Genomic DNA, 7,609 nt, shown 5'->3' with positions numbered 1-7,609 from the left:
AAGTGCGTACTGATTCGTCAAAAGTTCGGTAATGTTAGGAGAGTAGGGGTTGCAGCTTTCATGACAAGGTGTGTATACAAATTTTAAGATGAAAAAAGGCAAAAGCAAATTGGCGTGCCAATGCTCCAAACTAACTAGTAATATTTTGACGGGATCAGTGGTACCTTGCTAACAGTGCAGAATGTAGTAAAAATCTGCGTTTCGTTTTCGTGTCATACCGCCAGATATAACTGTGGCCTTGCCTTCAGGCAGAATAATGACCTAAATAATATATTTACATTTTAAACACCCACCAACTACCTAAATTCTTCATTCATTTATACCATTACTTCAATGTCCATTTGTACTGCTTTCCCTGTTATGAAAAATTTCAATCCAGGAATTATACCAATATATTGCTTTTAAATGCTAAGAATATATCATCTGACGTCTGAAAACGGTCTTGTATACCTCCAAATACCAAGAACAAAGCAGGTCTGCAGAGCCTTCTGCACGTACAGGAGCTCAAAGTGAAAATAAATAAGCACAAAAGTCCCGGTCCGTCATGTAATTCAGGGAGTTCTAATAGTTTGTAAATAACACTTTTTTATTTCTTTTCTTAGTTCAGCTGCTTTCCACATGCTTCGACATGCAGGCACTCCATCTGAAGGGGCATTTTTTGCGAAAAGTATTTGATCTTTCTGTCATCAAAATGGCGTTAACTGAAGGAGGGATGTCCGCCAACTTTTAAGACAGGTACATCGGAAGCTTAGAAGCGTGGGTGAGTTCCTTCACCTTTAGGCAGGCACCATAGTCCATAGCACCAAGTACAGGCTCCACTAGATAAACAGGTGTCAATCCTGTTTTCCTTTAATGGGTCTTTCTTTTTGCTAGTTTCTCTAAAATATTATGCACCAACTCACAAAAACGTCGCAGCTCTTTCCTCTGGTAAGTTCCGCTTACCATATTTGCAAGTTACTTTATTGTCTTTCAGTATCTTCGCTCGGCTTCAATGATTACCCTGGCTAGAATGCCTCAACCCATTATTCTCCATTCTTTCTCCTCGAACAAGATTGGTTCCGCCAATTATGCTTGGATCGACAACAAAAAGCCGACGCCTCAAGAGAAGCACAACCACACCTGCATTGGATTTTCTTTTTGCGGACATCCAAATATACCTAAGCACACAGCGGAAAAAGGGAGAGTGCAACGTATCTGCCGTTTACAGAGTTGATAAGTCGTATACACTTTGCATCGATTATTTTGTAGCAAGTGGAATGAAATCATTTCTATTTGAATAAATCTTAAAAAATTGTTTTCTTCGCATTAAATGTTGCAATTCTTTTTTTCACTCTTCCTAAGCATATATTCCGTACACAAGGTGCCTCCTTTGGAACGGTAGTATTTGTAGGTTACATCAATATTAACTTTTAAGAACTCCGGGTGATAAGCTTTGTCGCTTCGTGATAAATTTTTTAAACATCTTTTTTGCGTCGTAAATCATGCAGTCATCAAGAACACTGAATTCTTTTTACCAAAACTGAGTGCTACGTGCATGAAGTATGAACTACTCAAGGACATCGTAAACATCATTTTTTTATTTGTTTCGATCTCTCGTGATATCACCCATTTGCGACAGTGACGTCGCCAGTGAATAGAATATCGGGCCCATTCCTCCTCCCGTATCCTCTACTAAAATGTTTTGTCACCATGACATACTTCTCAGCCCGACCCAACTTCAGCTCCAAGAGTTGCTGGGGCCCCCGAAAAAATCTCTCTGGGATCCTGCTCTTCAATAACCGCGGTTAGGAGACTAACAATGGTTCTTTGACAGCAGGTTCTGTGATGGACTAAAAAGTATTCTTTGACAAGAGTATTTATGTACAATAATTTAAACACTGGGTAGCGAGATCCAGGCAATCATGGTAGTGAGAAAAATATGAAAAGCCTTTTTCTTTCTTCGCAATAACCAATTCGAGGATTCCATCCCTTTTTTTGTTCTTTTCAGAGGTTTTATTCCTGCGGTCACGTCACGCCTATTGACCATGATGTTCCGAATTGCATTTAGGCAGGCTCCATCTGAAGTAGAACTGTAAACCGGTCAAGTTGCCGGCTGTCTCCGGGATGGGCCAGTATTCCAGAATATCCGTTTCTAAATTGGGCATTAGGTCTAAAATGCCGAACTATACAATTGAATGCGTGGTCGTTCACCACGCTGTGCTCAGCGAGGGCACTCCTTTGTTACTCGAACTTGAAGACGTCGGTTGTATGTTTTCACATGCTCTCCAAGATCATCTTTGCTTTCCCCACCTACGAAGCGTGACATTCAACATCTTGTAAAGAGTAAATTAGTCAATGCGCTTTTCCTTCGGGTAACCTGTCCTTTGGCACGGAAAGGCGCAGTGGCCAGCAATCTAGCCTCTACTATGCCATTACTTGCAAATTAGTCACGGAGAATTCCGCAGCTATCTTCAAGCTATTTGTGGCTATGACTGGAAATTCCCGACAGGGAGTAGGGGCATTTCAGGAATTTCTCTCTCAAAATTCTACAAAAAAGAAAGCTATACTATCATCGCTTTTATAAATGCCCATGCATTTCGTAGTCGGGCTACGTCAGCCGTACGTTGGGATCCATTCATCCCCTCTCCCATAGTTCATCCCCTCTCCCATAGCTGCGAGTGCGCACGCCCCTAGCAACTGGAACCCCCACCACGTCACGCTTTGGAGGCTGTCAGCTACAGCTGTAGGTGCGTGCGCTACTCCTGGCTCCTAGTAATCGGAGCCCCCACCTTTTTAACTTGCCACCACCTTAATGACTTAATGTTGACACCGCAACATGTTTTGCCACCGCCTTAATGCCAATGCCAATCAGAGAACGTTGTTTTTTTTTTCACTTCGTATAATTTTTAGACCATGCGGCGGTGAGGCTGAGCCTCCCCGTCCCAACGTGGGAGCGGCCCGCGATACTACCCCTATAAAACGGGGGTGGATTCCTTCAGGACCCCAATAAAAGTTTTTCATCCATCCATCCATCCATGCGCGCAACCTACAAGAGCTGGAAACTCACACCGCGTTCCTGGCGAGAGAAAAACGCAACGTGCGGCGAACGGCGCAGTAGCGTAAAAAAAAATTTTTCTAATGCTGACTTATCAATTGCGAAACGCTGTTAAGAACGCCACCCAAGGGTTTATTATTGTGTATCGAAGGAATTCATTGGGGTTTGCTCAGGGGGAATAGCACCTATATGATGAAAGAGTAACTTGTAATGTGACACAGCACGTTACTAAAAAAAGTAACGCGTTACCGATAATGGCATTACCGCCGACCCTGTTTATAGTAGAAAACTTCACAGATCGTTAGCACTAGAATGCCGTTGTAACATACGTAATATATATATATATATATATATATATATATATATATATATATATATATATATATATATATATATATATATATATTTATATGTAAATATATATATATATATATATATATATATTTATATATATATATACATAAATATATATATATATATATATATATATATATATATATATATATAATATTATTTTTTTGTCAAACTATCTCTAGAAAATGCCAGTTGTAAACAATGTTATTGGTTACACCACTACCGGTAACGCGTTACTTTTATTGCGATAGCCATTATATGGACACTCTCAGCTGGTTTTTGCCACCGGCGTTGGCGTTAATGTAGGCTTCGACGTCATACACAACATATGTATACGCATCTAGATATATAAAAGCGCAAGAAAGAATATTAATTCCAGAAAAAGACGCCGGCGCGCGGAATCGAACGTAGGACCTCCACTGCTGCTGCTGAAAAACATTTTTTTTACAGATGTTATTTACAGGGAGGGTGGGAACAGTCCTTAAGGGGCCGCCCCGTACAAACACTAGGTGGGTTCCCTCTTACGGGAGCCCATTGGCGTTGGCTGCGGCCCGGGCACGCTCGACCAAGGCCCGTTGGGCCGTCAGGTCAGAGCAGCCGAGCCGGGCTGCCTCCCAGTCTTCGCGCGAAGAGTTGGGTAGTGGGGTAAGGTTTGGGGTTTTTTGGCATGCCCACACCATGTAGAAAATGTCAGAGGAATTTTCCTCACAATGTGGGCACTTGCCCGTGCAAGCGGGGTCAAAGTGTTTTATGATTGCCGGGCACAATAGAGTTTTGGTATAGAGGCGAAGGAGGATTCGCTCCTCCGCCTTGGTGAGGCCCTTACGGGGTTTCGGATAGACGTTATGGCCGGATTGACGAAATTGTGTGACCTCCTTAAAGGTGTAGGCAGGATTGGATTCGAGTTTCGGATTGGTAGGGGACGAGGATGGTGCCCGGAGAGTGAGCGCGCGGGCGGCGGCATCGGCCGTCTCATTACCATCGAGGCCCGTGTGAGCCGGAGCCCATATGATCGTTCGGTTCGCGGGGGCACCTAGGTAGCTGCTGTTCCGCAAAATTTTATAAGCAAGGTACGGAATGTATCCTTGTTCAATATTGCGACAGGCACCCCTTGAGTCGGTGATGATGACCCTCGACTCCTAATCCGCGGTGGCTAGTGCGATGGCGATCTCCTCCGCGTGCGTAATGTTATGTGCACGGAATGTGAGTCCTTTTACAACGGTGTTTTGGTGGACGACCGCAGCCGTGTACCAACCACCGTGGTGCGGGCCGGAGGCGTCCACGAAGAATACTTCGAATTTGTGACCGTAGTGTCGAGCCAAGGCTTCCCCCGCGCGAGGCGTCGGCCACTGTAGTCGTCTCGGGTCATGCTAGCCGGAAGAGGGCGCACGTGCAAGGAGTATCGCAAAACTTCTGGAATCTGTACGCGCTCTTCCGTGTGTATTGAATGATTGATGTGTAGCCGGGCAAGGAGGCAGTGACCCGACGGTGTTTTAGAGAGTCTAAAAATTGGTTTGTCAAGTGCGCCTCTCTCAGCTCCTTGAAGGTGTTCACCATTCCCAATCCCAAAAGGCGCTGGTTAGAAGTGCTGACAGGAAGGTTGAGGGCGCGCTTGTAGATTTTGCGGAGAATGACTTCGAGTGCATTCTCGTCGGATTTGCGTAGGTGGAGGTATGGAGCCGAGTACAGGACTCGGCTGGTTACGAATGCATGCGCCAGCCGCAAGGCATCTTTGCATCGCAACCCCCCACGCTTGTTGGAAACCCGGTGGACCATCCGGCCCACCGGGTCCCCCACCTTACGAATTTTGGCCAATCTTGTGTCTGCTCTGCGATTTTTGTGTATAAAAAGCCCTAGTACTCTAATCTCATCGCGTTCGGGTATGGGTCCGCTGTGAAGGGAGAGGTCGATTTTTGTGGTGCACTTTGGTGATGGGCGTATGTGCACGAATTCCAATTTGGACGGGGAGCACTGAAGGCCGCAGCGATGGGCATAGTCATCCACGATGTCTCCCGCTTGCTGCAGGCTTGCCTCCATGTCTCCTGCCGAGCCGTGTGACGCCCATTTGGTGATGTCGTCGGCATGCAGCGCATGCTGTTTGCCTTCGACTTTCACCAGCTGAGCGGGGGGTCTCATCATTGCTACATTGAATAGGAGGGGCGAGAGGACCACTCCCTGCGGAGTCCCTCTGGTGCCTAATCGGTAAGGGCCGTGTTCAATGTCCTAAATCCAAATGTATGATTGTCGGTCAGTGAGGAATTCTTTAATATAGTTGAAAGTGTTTTGGCCGCAATCCACCTGTGAGAGATGTGTTAAAATAATTTCGTGGGTCACGTTATAAAAGGCCCCCTTCAGATCCAAATCGAGCACAACTTTGTCATTCAGGGGATATTCGACTGGATCGAGGATCTCATGGTCGAGCTGAAGCAAGACATCCTGCGTGGACCTGTGTGGGCGGAACCCGAACATGGTGTCCCCAAATGCATCATTGGTCTCCAGGAACGCGGACAACCTGTCGCGCACCATCGTCTCCATTAATTTTCCCACACAAGAAGTAAGGGAGATGGGGCGGAGATTGTCCGTGTTAATGCCTTTGCCCGCTTTGGGTATGAAGGGGACCAGGGCGGTCTTCCACTCAATTGGTAGGCTTGTTTTCCCGATCCAAATGGAATTGATGTAGACAAAGAGCATGGTGTAGGCCGAGTGAGGAAGATTGGCAAGTAATTTCACGGTAATTTTATCCCTTCCCGGTGCCGTTCCTCGCCTCATTTTTGCTAGGGCTGCCTTCAGGTCATGTAACTGGATCAGTTGATCCAGCTCTGCGTTCTCGGTACCTGCATACGAGTACGCCGGCCCTCGGGAGTCCTGCTGTGTGCATAGATATTGGTCTCGGAGTTTACATGCCAATTTAGCTGTGTCTCCGTCGAAGCTGTGAAGTGCTCGTTGCAGATGCTTTTGCGTCTCTGTTCGAGTTTGGGTCGGATCAATCAAGGCGCGGAAGATGCGCCAGGTACTCCGGCTGGACATTTGTCGAGCGGCCGTGTTGCAACGGTCCACCCAGCTTGAGTCAGCGAGCTGGGCTGCGTACTCTGCTGCTCGCTGGGTGAGCTCAGCGATGTGAATTTTGAGCTTTCGGTTGTGTTTTTGCCGGCGCCATCGGCGGACGAGGCACCGCCGGGCCTCCCAGAGGTGAAGAAGGTAGCTATCCACCGCCGGAGTCGCCTCGGAGAGTTTAATTTGTGTTTTTGTGGAGCGTAATGAGGAAACCAGTTGCTGGGACCAAGCATGGTATCCTTGCTCCTCAATGGGTGTCGAATTGGCCGAAACTTTCTGTAATCGGGTAATTTTGCCTCTCCGTAGGGTCTTGCCAAAGGATAGGTGTGAATGGTGGTGTTGAGTATGCAGTGGTCGCTGCCGAGGGTCTTCTCAGTGTTGACCCAATCCGCATACTGGATGTTTTTGTGAAGGTAAGGTCCGGACATGTGTCCCGGGTCACGAGTTACCCACGCGAGTTGTGTAGGCTGGGTCGGTTTGAAGAGTTAGGCCCAGCGTGGACATAAGTTCCGCCAACTTACGTTCACGTTTCTCTTCACGTGCATACCCCCAAAGTGTGCTTGGGGCATTAAAATCACCCACGATCACCAGAGGGTCCCTGCCTGCAGCCTTTAAGGCGCGGCTAAAAAGGTCTGCGAATGTAATGTTGCTTAGTTTCGGTGAGCAATAAATGTTTAGCACGTGCAGTGGCGGGTCCTGTTTACGCAGCGGAAGGAGTGTAACCATCACGTACGAGAAAGCTGGCTTAAGGTCGAGATCAACTAGGTTGGCCATATAATTTTTGTGCACGCAGGTACAAGATAAAGGGTCCTGCTGAAACGTAGTATAGTTTGTGTGTGTGGCAGCGCTCCCTGGCTCCTGGAGGGCTACCACAGCCGGAAGGTTTTGAAATGCTGCGAAGAAAACCCGGAGGTTGGCCCGCTTAGTGTGAGCCTTAAAGCCCCGACAATTCCACTGGGTGACGATAGTTATAGCGCGAGAACAAAACGGCGACACAGAGACAAGAAGGACACGAAAGACGCCGTTTTGTTCTCGCGCTATAACTGTCGTCATGCCATACCAACTAGCCCAAGCTGCCACACTTCTAAGTCCATTGTGTGATTTGGATGGGAGTGGCCGTATTGTAGGACCTCCGCGTCGTGTGTGCGAGGCGCTCACAGCTGAGCA

Source organism: Rhipicephalus microplus, chromosome 7 (genome assembly GCF_043290135.1).
Source record: "Rhipicephalus microplus isolate Deutch F79 chromosome 7, USDA_Rmic, whole genome shotgun sequence".
Taxonomy (NCBI): Eukaryota; Metazoa; Arthropoda; class Arachnida; order Ixodida; family Ixodidae; genus Rhipicephalus; species Rhipicephalus microplus.
Note: the sequence above shows the minus strand (reverse complement) of the source record.